The sequence below is a fragment of the Theropithecus gelada genome, unplaced genomic scaffold (genome assembly GCF_003255815.1).
Source record: "Theropithecus gelada isolate Dixy unplaced genomic scaffold, Tgel_1.0 HiC_scaffold_15954, whole genome shotgun sequence".
NCBI classification, from domain to species: Eukaryota; Metazoa; Chordata; class Mammalia; order Primates; family Cercopithecidae; genus Theropithecus; species Theropithecus gelada.
The window spans coordinates 1-10,464 of NW_020257718.1; the positions used below are offsets into that span (position 1 = coordinate 1).

At 45.1% G+C, this 10,464-nt stretch overlaps 1 non-coding gene across 1 annotated transcript; it reads left to right on the forward strand.

Annotated features, from left to right (window-relative positions):
• The first annotated feature begins 7,606 nt into the window (after positions 1-7,606).
• On the forward strand, positions 7,607-7,770 carry LOC112617242. The gene has a single exon (XR_003117877.1). It is a non-coding gene; the product is annotated as a U1 spliceosomal RNA (small nuclear RNA).
• Positions 7,771-10,464: the final 2,694 nt, after the last annotated feature.

A 10,464-nucleotide genomic window follows, 5' to 3' on the forward strand; every position in this document is an offset into this window, starting at 1 on the left:
GCCAGAGTAGCTGGATCTACAGACATGCACCACCACATTCAGCTTTTTTTTTTTTTTTTGTAGAGATAGGGCCTTGCTATGTTGCCCAGGTTGGTCTCCAACCCCGGAGCTCAAGAGATCTATTTGCCTCAGTCTCCCACAGTGCTGGGATTTCAGGTGTGAGCCACTGTGCTGGCCATGAGCCCATGATGTTCTAATAAGGGGACAGGTGCCTTCCTGGCTTAACTAAGGGGAGGGTACAACAGAAGGACATGGTGGACATTACACATAGATATTCTGTTGCACAGGATGGACAGCAAAACTTCTAAGATATTTTCTTTTCTTTTCTTTTTTGAGTCAAGGTCTTTCTCTGTTGCCCAGGCTGCAGTGCAGTGGCACAATCACAGTTCACTGCAGCCTGAACCTCCTGGGCTCCTGCGATCCTCCCACCTCAGCCTTCCAAGTAGCTGAGACTACAGGTATGCACCATCATATGTGGCTATTAAGAAAAATAATAATTCTGTAGAAATGTGTTCTCACTAAATTGCCTAGGCTGGTCTCCAACTCCTGAACTCAAGTGTTCCTCCTGCTTCGGCCTCCCAAAGTGCTGTGCTGAGATTACTGGCGTAAGCCACCATGGTCGGCCCTGTTTCTTTTTAAAATTTACTTATTTTGAGTCAATATTTTATTTTCTCTGGAAAGATAAAGGGAACAAGTTTTTTTCCAGAAACAGGCATATGGTATGGGCCCAATGATACCCTGATCCACCCCTTAGGCTTCAATTACCCTTTTTAAAGTAGTTCATAAGCTGACTTGTTGGAATTCAGACAAAATGATAGCATGGGGAAAGCAGTGTATTGAAAACCATTGACTACGATTGTGCAAAAGGTTTATTCTTGCTGTACCGTCTGTTCTGGCCCAAACGTAATCCTGGACAACCCCTTCACGTGTCATAGGGACTTTGTACCTTTAGGACCCTTCGAGACATAGCAGTTAGACTTTACCCAGCTGTCTGCATCTTAGGGTCACAGATACCTTCCGGTGGTAATTTGTATATGCTCTCACTGGGGTGAAGCATTTCCATGCCAATGAGCCACAGCCCAAGTAGCAGGTAGACTGTGATTAGAAAAAAATCATTCCTCATGGGGAGTGCCATCTGATCTCCATAGCAACCGAGGAACACACTGTATCAGGCAGGTAGTTGGATCCATTTGCAACATTTGGCCTATGTCCCAACATTTCCATTGTGCCTATCACCCTTAATCCTCTGGACTGGTGCAACTCAAAAATGATACAATAAAAACCCAATCCACAAAACTAACAGAAGTTTTTAACCTTCCCTGGCCAAAGATCCCCCACTGTTTCTGAAAAACTTTCACTTTCTCCCTTTGAAATTAGAACAGGAAGACCCATGCAGTGGTTAGATGAAGGGGCTTATGAACCTGTACTGTACTTCTTAAAGGTAACATCCTCCATCATTGCTAAGGTCTCACAAGACTTCTTACCAAGAGCTCCAAATTAATACAGGATGCCTTTCATAATGAGCTGCTGGGAAATGAAAATATCACAAATTGTGGCCTATAATCTGGAGATGTTGTTTACTGGAAACATCAAATAAAATATTCCCTCCAAGCCCACTGGAGGGCACCAAATAGATATTATTAATATTAATGTTTTCCTTCCCTCCCTCCCTTCCTTCCTTCCTTCCTTCCTTCCTTCCTTCCTTCCTTCCTTCCTTCCTTCCTTCCTTCCTTCCTTCCTTCCTTCCTTTCCTCCCTCCCTCCCTCTCTTTCTCTCTTTCTTTCTTTCTTACCTTTCTTTTTGAGATGGGGTCTCCCTCTGTTGCCCAGGCCTGAATGCAGTGGCGCAATTATGACTCACTGTAGCCTTTCACTCCTGGGGTCAAGCCATCTTCCTTCCTGAGTCTCCCAAGTAGCTGGGACCAGAGCTGTGGGCCACGGCACCTGGCTCACATCAGGTATTATTGCCCAATCTCTGTGGCAGTAAACATAAGGGCGTTGACACACAGATTCATGTTTCTCGTATCTAAAAGGCAGCTCTCCAGAGTGGACATCTGTCAGTGGAGGTTTTCACTTAAAGGTGACCTGCAATATCCCTGACCAAGATGTCAAGTAGCTGACATCTGTTGTAGCCCACTTCCACCCAAGATACTGGGCTGTATAACCAGTTATTCACAATTCCAGTGCTAACTGCAACTGAAAGGGTTGGTCGCTTTTTCTGTTGGCTGGAATATTTATACCGTTAGGGCTCCTTTAAGTTGTAGGGGTCCTCTCTTGGTGGTTTTGGTGAAATCACCCTATATGCATATTCCCTAAAGATATGACACACTAGTCCTATTGCGTGTATGTGTATGTATATATACCTACACACATAGCAAAATGCCTGTGATCAGATTGTTGTTTTACTGTCCCTAATTAATTTGATTACAGCAGGGAGGGATAATTTTCTGATCAGAATCTCACAAACCATTGCCACTGTGGGAAATTTGACAAGGTGCTGGGTTTGCCACCTTAAACCACCAACCACTTTTGGCCATAATGACCATTGGTACATCCTGTGCTAAATTTCACCAGTATTCCCCCTGATTGCACTCATGATGCAACTCGGGATCACATCAAGCAAAACCTGTTTATCAAATCTGTCTGACTCTTCCTAACCTTCCGGCCCCACGTCTCAGTTTAAATCATCATAATTGTACTGTCAAAATAACTGCCTGTAATCCCAGCACTTTAGGAGGTCGAGGCAGGAGGATCAGTTGAGCCCAGAAGTTTGAGACTAGCTTCCTGGGCAAAATGGTGAAACAATGTCTCTACAAAATATACAAAAATTAGCCGGGCATGGTGGCACCCAACTGTAGTCCCAGTTACTCAGGAGTATGAGGTGAGAGGATGACTAGAGCCCAAGAGTTCGAGCCTGCAGTGAATCCTGATGACACCACTGCACTCCAGACTGGGCAAAAGAGTGAGACCGTGTCTCAGAAAGTAAATAAATAAGCTGGGTGTGGTGGTGTGTGCCTGTAACTCCAGCACTTGGGAAGCTGAGGTAGAATGATTCATTGAGACCTGAAGGTCAAGAGGTCAAGACTGTACTGGGCTGTGATGTTGCCACAGCACTCCAGCCTGGGCAACAGTGAGACCCCGGCTGCAAGAAAGAAAGAAAAAAAAAATCGGAGACATCAACCAAACAAAAAATTGCTTCCTCACTCTGAAATGACAATGGTGAACACCATGATGCTATTGGAAAGCTAAGACAAAAACACTCCCTCCTGCTATGAGGATCCAACCTGCCCTCTTGCTCTAACATGTGTGACCCATGGTTTAAATGCTGAAAGCTGATGTAGACTACACTTACCTGTTCTGTACCAGCATTAATTTTGTCTCTGGAGGAGATCACCATTCATGGCCCTGAAATGTCTAAAGACATGGAATGATGAAGTGCAATGTCTTTTAGGATATTTGGTCATGCCTATACAAATATACCTCTGAAGAAACCCAACACTGGATGAGTGGGGAGGCCGAGGCGGGTGGATCACCTGAGGTCAGGGGTATGAGACCAGCCTGGCCAACATTGTGAAATCCCGTCTCTACTAAAACTACAAAAATGAGCTGGGTATGGTGGTGTTCACACGTACTCCCAGCTACTCAGGAGGCTGAGGTAGGAGAATCACTTGAACCTGGGGGGCAGAGGTTGCAGTGAGCCAAGGTTATGCCACTGCACTTCAACCTAGGAGACAGAGCGAGACTCCATCTCAAAAAAAAAAAAAAAAAAAAAAATTGGAAGAGTATCCTCAAACTTTTCACTAGGCATGTCCACCACAGTCTATTTTAGTAATAGTTGGAGATCCTATTGGGAGAAAACTTGCTAATTATCTGCCTGGCCATTAAGAAGATAGCTCCAAACATTTTTGGGGAGCACATTTTTGCTTTGATGGGATGTTGCTTCCCATGGTTAGAAATCCTTCTTTTACCTTAGGTAACATTGCTGATAAAAATTGAACATGGTGGCTCTGGCCTATAATCCTAGTGATTCAGAGGCTGAGGTGGAAGGATCACTTAAACCCAGGAGTTCCAGGCTGCAGTGAGCTATGATGGCGACACTACACTCCAGCCTGGGTGACAGAGCCACTCCTTCTCTCTGAAAGAAAAATACAGAGTTCAGGCTTGGTGGCCTATGCTTGTAATCCCAGCACTTTGAGAGGCTTGGGTGGGAGGATTGCTTGAGTTCAGGAATCTGGGACCATCCTGAGCAAGATAGTGAGACCCTGTCTTTCAACAAACAAACAAAACAAACACACACACAAACAAAAATTTAGCCAGGCATGGTGGTGCATGTCTGTATTCCCAGCTACTCGGGAGGCTGAGGTGGGAAGATTGCTTGAGCGAGGGAAGTAGAGGCTGCAGTGAGCCAAGACTGCACCACTGCACTCTAGCCTAGGCAACACAGCAAGACTGTGTCTTAAAAAAAAAAAAAAGAAAGACAAAAGAAAGAAACAAATATTGCTGATGAAACTGTAGCCTCTTCCACAGCTCAACAAAAAGCTATTTATTCACTGGCTAAGGTTGTACTAGATAATCACATCACTTTAGATGATACATATTTTAGACAATATTATCCTTATTTAAAAATGGGTGGAACCTGGACGCGATGGCTCACGCCTGTAATCCCAGCACTTTGGGAGGCCGAGGCCAGTGGGTCACCTGAGGTCAGGAGTCCGAGATCAGCCTGGCCAACATGGTGAAGACCTGTCTCTACTAAAAATACAAAAATTAGCCGGGTCCAGTGGCATGTGCCTGTAGTCCCATCAAGTTGGGAGGCTGTGGCAGGAGAATCACTTGAACCCAGGAGGCAGAGGTTGCAGTGAGTGGAGATTGTGCCACTGCACTCCAGCCTGGGAGCCAGAGAAAGAGTCTGTCTCAAAAAAGCAAAACAAAACAAAAACAATGGGTAGATACAGCAGCACTTACAAGAGTTCATAAAAGGAATGTACATTGTCAACTGATAGTATGGAAAGAGCAGCCCCCTGCCCACCTGGTTGTGATCTCTGCACAACGCTTGCCCACAACCTCCTCTTCCACTTAGTACAACACAGCCCAGAACCCACAAGGGGAGAGCCACAGCCTACCTCAGATGGTAGATTTAGCTGAGCAGGGAGGTGGATGTGTGCTGGTTACAACGTCTTGTTGCGTATCCATAAATAAATACTTCCCATGAAGTAGAACGTCATCTAGAAAAAATTAGAAGTCATTTGGCTACGAGAAATCATGAAAGAAGAACTGGGATGTGACGTTTTCCCTGATGTTTTTAGTTGGCTCCCTAATGAAATAGGAATAGGTTCCCTTACTGTTCTGGCATACAGATCCTCTTTGTGAATCTCATTCTTGTGTGCATTATATGTGTTCTATTTAAATTATTAATGTTATATATTTCCTGTTTTACTTCTGAGAAAACTGATTTTATGGTTTCTAAAGACTAGAGATGATTAAACAAGTGACAGCTGTAGACTTAACTGAGGTCTCTCTCTCCTCTTTTCTTCTTTTTTTTGTTTTTCCTACTCTGTGACACCCTTTCAACTGGGCTTTTTGGCGCTCTTAACAATTCCTCAGTGAGGCGGCTCCTTTCCTCTCCTGCCCTCAGTGTGGGAAAGACCATCTGGGTATGAGCCTTCCTGGCAAAAAGGGACACCTTGCCTGAGCTTTTGATCATCAGTGCTTTCAAAAGGAAATAAATAAATAAATATATATAAAACATATATATTTCTTCTTTATATATATTTATATATATATTTATATATATATACACACATATTTTTCCCCCCCAAATTTGGACCACTTTGTTTCTGTCTTTGCAGAGCATAAAGTGCTAACACGAGGTAAGTGCTAAGGTCTAGAGAAGGCCGTGGAAGAGATGACACACTCCAGCACCATGCCTGAGTGTCCAGTGTGCTCTGCTGGCAGCATATTTGTACATTGCTGTATTTGAAAAAACCCTACAAGGTTCATGAAATTGGACCACCATCTTTCTAACAGTGCTAGTGATAAAACAAGTAAGGATGGCTGGTTTGCAGTCATCTGAGCAGCCTCTCTGGTTTCATAGATCTGGTTTCTCTCTGATATTGAACGACTTGTAATTTCAAGTAGAATGCCGAAGGGGTGGCCTGCCCCTCCACACCTGTGGGTGTTTCTCGTTAGGTGGAACGAGAGACTTGAGAAAAGAAATAAGACACAGAGACAAAGTATAGAGAAAGAAAAGCGGGGGCCCAGGGGACCGGCGCTCAGCTTACAGAGGACCCATGCCGGCACCGGCCTCTGAGTTCCCTTAGTATTTATAGATAATTATCTTTACCATCTTAAAGATAAGGGAGTGGCAGGACAATAGGATCGTTTTTAGGGAGGAAATTAGCAGTAAGACATAAGAACAAGGATCTCTGTGACATGAATAAGTTTAAAGGAAAATCCTGTGCCTTGAGATAAACCTTTTAGCAACATTTTTTCATCCTATCACATGGGAATAAACCTTGGACAATACCTAGCTTTTCTAGGAACAAAGACACACCCTGCACGCCCAAAATCCATTAAACCTTGAGTTACCACAGCACATGTCTCTTGCAAGGACAAGGTTGGGGGTAGGGTCACAGATTAACAGCATCTCAAATACAGAACAAAATGGAGTCTCTTATGTCTACTTCTTTCTATATAGACACAGTAACAGGCTGATCTCTCTTTTCCCCACAGAATGCTACATCACAAGGATAACGATGTGAAGAGAACCAGTTTCCTGTGTAATCCTACATGTCTTAGTCTGCGCATTACAAGCCATTATTTGAAGAAGGGTGGACAGGTTCCAGCTGTCTGCCAAAGAGGTCCTCGGCAACACAGTCTAAGAACAGCCTAAGAACCGGCTTCTGGTCGGGCGTGATGGCTCAGGCCTGTAATCCCAGCACTTTGGGAGGCTGAGGCCAGCGGATTACCTCAGGTCAGGAGGGCGAGATCAGCCTGGCCATCATGGTGAAACCCGGTCTCTACTAAAAATACAAAAATTAGCCGGGCCTGGTGGCATGCGCCTGTAATCCCAGCTACGCGGAAGCCTGCGGCAGGAGAATCGCTTCAACCCGGGAGGCGGAGGTTGCAGGGAGCCGAGATCATGCGACTGCATTCCAGCCTGGGCGACAGAGCGAGACTCGGCGCCAAACCAAAAACAAAACTGCAACAGAAACGCCCGCTTCTTTGGGGAAGACCAGGGACGGGGAAGGGAGGGAAAGGAGAGGCAGACGTCACTGTCCCCGCAGGCTGTGGCAGCAGGTTGTTCGTCTGAGTTGGCGCAGATGGGGCGGAAAAGCAGACGGGGACCGGGAACGCGCTGTCGGTGACATCACGGAGAGGGCGACTTCTATGTAGATGAGGCAGCGCAGGGGCTGCCGCTTCGCCACCGGCTGCTTCGCCACGAAGGACTTCCCGTGCTGTAGGAGCGAGCCCAGGACCGCTGGTCGGACCTGAGAGTCCTAGCTGTGTGTCAGGGCTAGGAGGGCTCGAGGGTGCGCGGGGCAAGTGACCGTGTGTGTAAAGGGTGAGGCGTGTGGAGCTGTGGCAGGGCGGAGGTACCAGACCTCATACTTACCTGGCAGGGGAGATACCATGATCACGAAGGTGGTTTTCCCAGGGCGAGGCTTATCCATTGCACTCCGGATGTGCTGACCCCTGCGATTTCCCCAAATGTGGGAAACTCGACTGCATAATTTGTGGTAGTGGGGGACTGCGTTCGCGCTTTCCCCTGAACTTTTGTAGTAGAAAAGTAGACTCCACGCAAAGAGTTACTCTTTTTTTCTACGAGTTCGTGATTTGAGTGCCATGGTAAGCGTTCTCTTCACAGTCGCAGTAATGGGTAACAGAAAGTGCCGTGTTACCGTCCTTTCCGCCGCCGTGAGCTTGTTTAACACAAGCTAAGTGACCGCAGGGCCTTTCTCTTCCCTTTCTACGTGGGGCTGCGTTTTGCAGATTGCTTCATGGTCTCCAGTCTCTTGAGTTCTCACGCTCTGTGGAAACCTTCGTGTTTTTTCGTGGTCCCCAGTCACCGTTCACACAGCCTCTGCTTCTAACCGCAGCCCCCACAGGAGTTTGTGGGATTTCTGTGCTAGCGGGGAACGTGTTCTCACCTCATAGAGCCAGGTAGAAACTCTACGCAGTCGGGTGCTGTTCTCTGGGATGAAAGCAGGGCCTTTGGTGCTGTTCTTTGTGATGAAGGCAGTGTCCCGGTTCGGTTGTAGACACAACACGCTTGCTTTCTGTAGGGGAACGGGAGGGCTCTCCCGGAGCCCAGGTGCCCTTGCTCACGTTCACCGAGGCCTGCAGATCGGAACCGCAGTCTTACCTGTAGGCAGAAAGGGCTGCGATCTACCCCAGTTACCCGAACTACCCAGCAATAAAATGGGACACGTTACGGAAACATGAGATGGCATGGATAATCTCAAAAACATTATGGCGAGTGACGAAAAGAGCATCCTGTGAGGCACCATCAAGGTGAATGCAAAACTAACCTGTATAGTGACAGAAACTACATCATCGATTGCTGGGGTCAGGCAGAGGGCGGGACTGACTGCAAAGGGCACGAGAGGACCTTTTAGAGTAATAGACACGTCATCAAACTTGAAATGCATGCGTTGTACCATAGTCAACTCACACCTTAATCAACTGGTTGTAAAATTGAATAAGAAAACCACTCCGAATCTTAATGTCTTCTACTCAATTTAGTGTATGTTTACCCTTAGAGGATTCCTTTAGAAAAATGTCTCTCTAACTGTGATTGGGAGTTGAGGAATTCCTTCATTTGTGTTTCCGTCTCTTTGTCTGCAGTTAAGTTCATGCACTATTAAATGGGATATTGGTAAAATAAAAATAGAGTCTAAGCTAAAGTTTGTAAAAGCATACATATATGCATCTTTATTATTTTATTATTTTTTCAGGTATCTATATCCTTATTATTTTTTCTTCTTTTTCTTTTTGGGGGCCTGGGGGGGATAGTCTAGCTAAAATATACATTCCTGTCTCTGTAGATATACCACAAGACCTTTACTCCAGTGTTGTCCAAATGTTATGAGAAATTATTTTTGAACTAAAGGTGATCAAAAATTTTACATATGTTTACATCTTCTCTACTGTTAGTATGATCTATGCTTAGCATGTATAATTTTTTTTAAAGACAATAGCTTAACAGTAATTTGGAAGAAAAATATGTACCTATGTTAAGAGTAGTTAATTCCAGCAGTGTGAATATGGATGGAAGCAGTTATCTTCCCTTTATGAATTTTTTAAATTTTTAAATGGAAAATCCTCAATGACCTGGAAGTGAAAGAACAGATTAGATATGGAATCTAATATTCCATATCTAATGGGTGTGGGGCAGGTGAGAGGAAAATGTAAAGAGAAGGACAAACCCAGTTCTGGCAGGACCATGTTTAAGTTGAAGGTTTCTGGGGAGCAGTTGTTGGGATAAGAAGAATATGGGGGAGGCATGAAAATATTTAGGACAGTGCATTGCCTGTCTTATTCCTCCTCCTTTTGTGTTTCTTCAAAAGAAATACACAGACTTACATTTCTTTTCAAGCTTGCTTACCATTTGTGTTTCTCTTTTATTAGTGTAACTGCCCAGTAGGTTTATCTTGCTGGTTGCCCAGAAAAGCCAATGGAGCTGAGAACAGCAGGCTTTCTACAATAGAGAAAGAATTTAATAAATGCAGAGGTAGCTGAGGGACCAGGACAGGGGTTTATTATTACTCAAATCTGCCAAAATTCAAAGACTAGGGTTTTTTGTTTGTTTGTTTGTTTGTTTTTTAAGGATAGTCTGGCAGGCAGGGGGCTAGGGAATGGGCAAAGCTGATTGGTTGGTTTGGGGGATGAAATCACAGTGTCAGAGCTTGTTTACTGCACTGAGTCAGTCCCTGGGTGAGGGCCACAGGACCAGATGAGCCAGTTTACTGGTCTGGGTGTGCCAGCAAGTCCATCATAAGGCAGGGTCTGAAAAATATCTTGAACACCAATCTAAGGTTTAACGCTAACAATGTTATATATAGGCACAGTTGGGGAGCTTAGGAATCGTGTGGCTGCTGGCTGCATGGCTCCTGAGCCATAATTTCCAATCTCGTGCCTAATTTGTTAGCTTTGCTAAGGAGGTCTGATCCCCAAGATAGGAAGGGGTTTGTCTCGGGAAGGGGTAATCATCTTTGTTTCAGACTTAGACTTGGAACTAAACTCCTCTTAGTTAGCCTGGCCTATGCCCAGGAATGGACAAGGGCAGCTCAGAAGTTAGAAGTAAGATGCAGTCAGTTAGGTCAGATTTCTTTCACAGTCATAGTTTTCCCATGTCAGGTTTTTCTCACTGTCATAATTTTTGCAAGGGTGATTTCGTTAGGAGCAGTATAAACACAGTGGTTCTGAGAACGTCTTCTGGAGCCAGGCTGCCTTCACTTCAAAT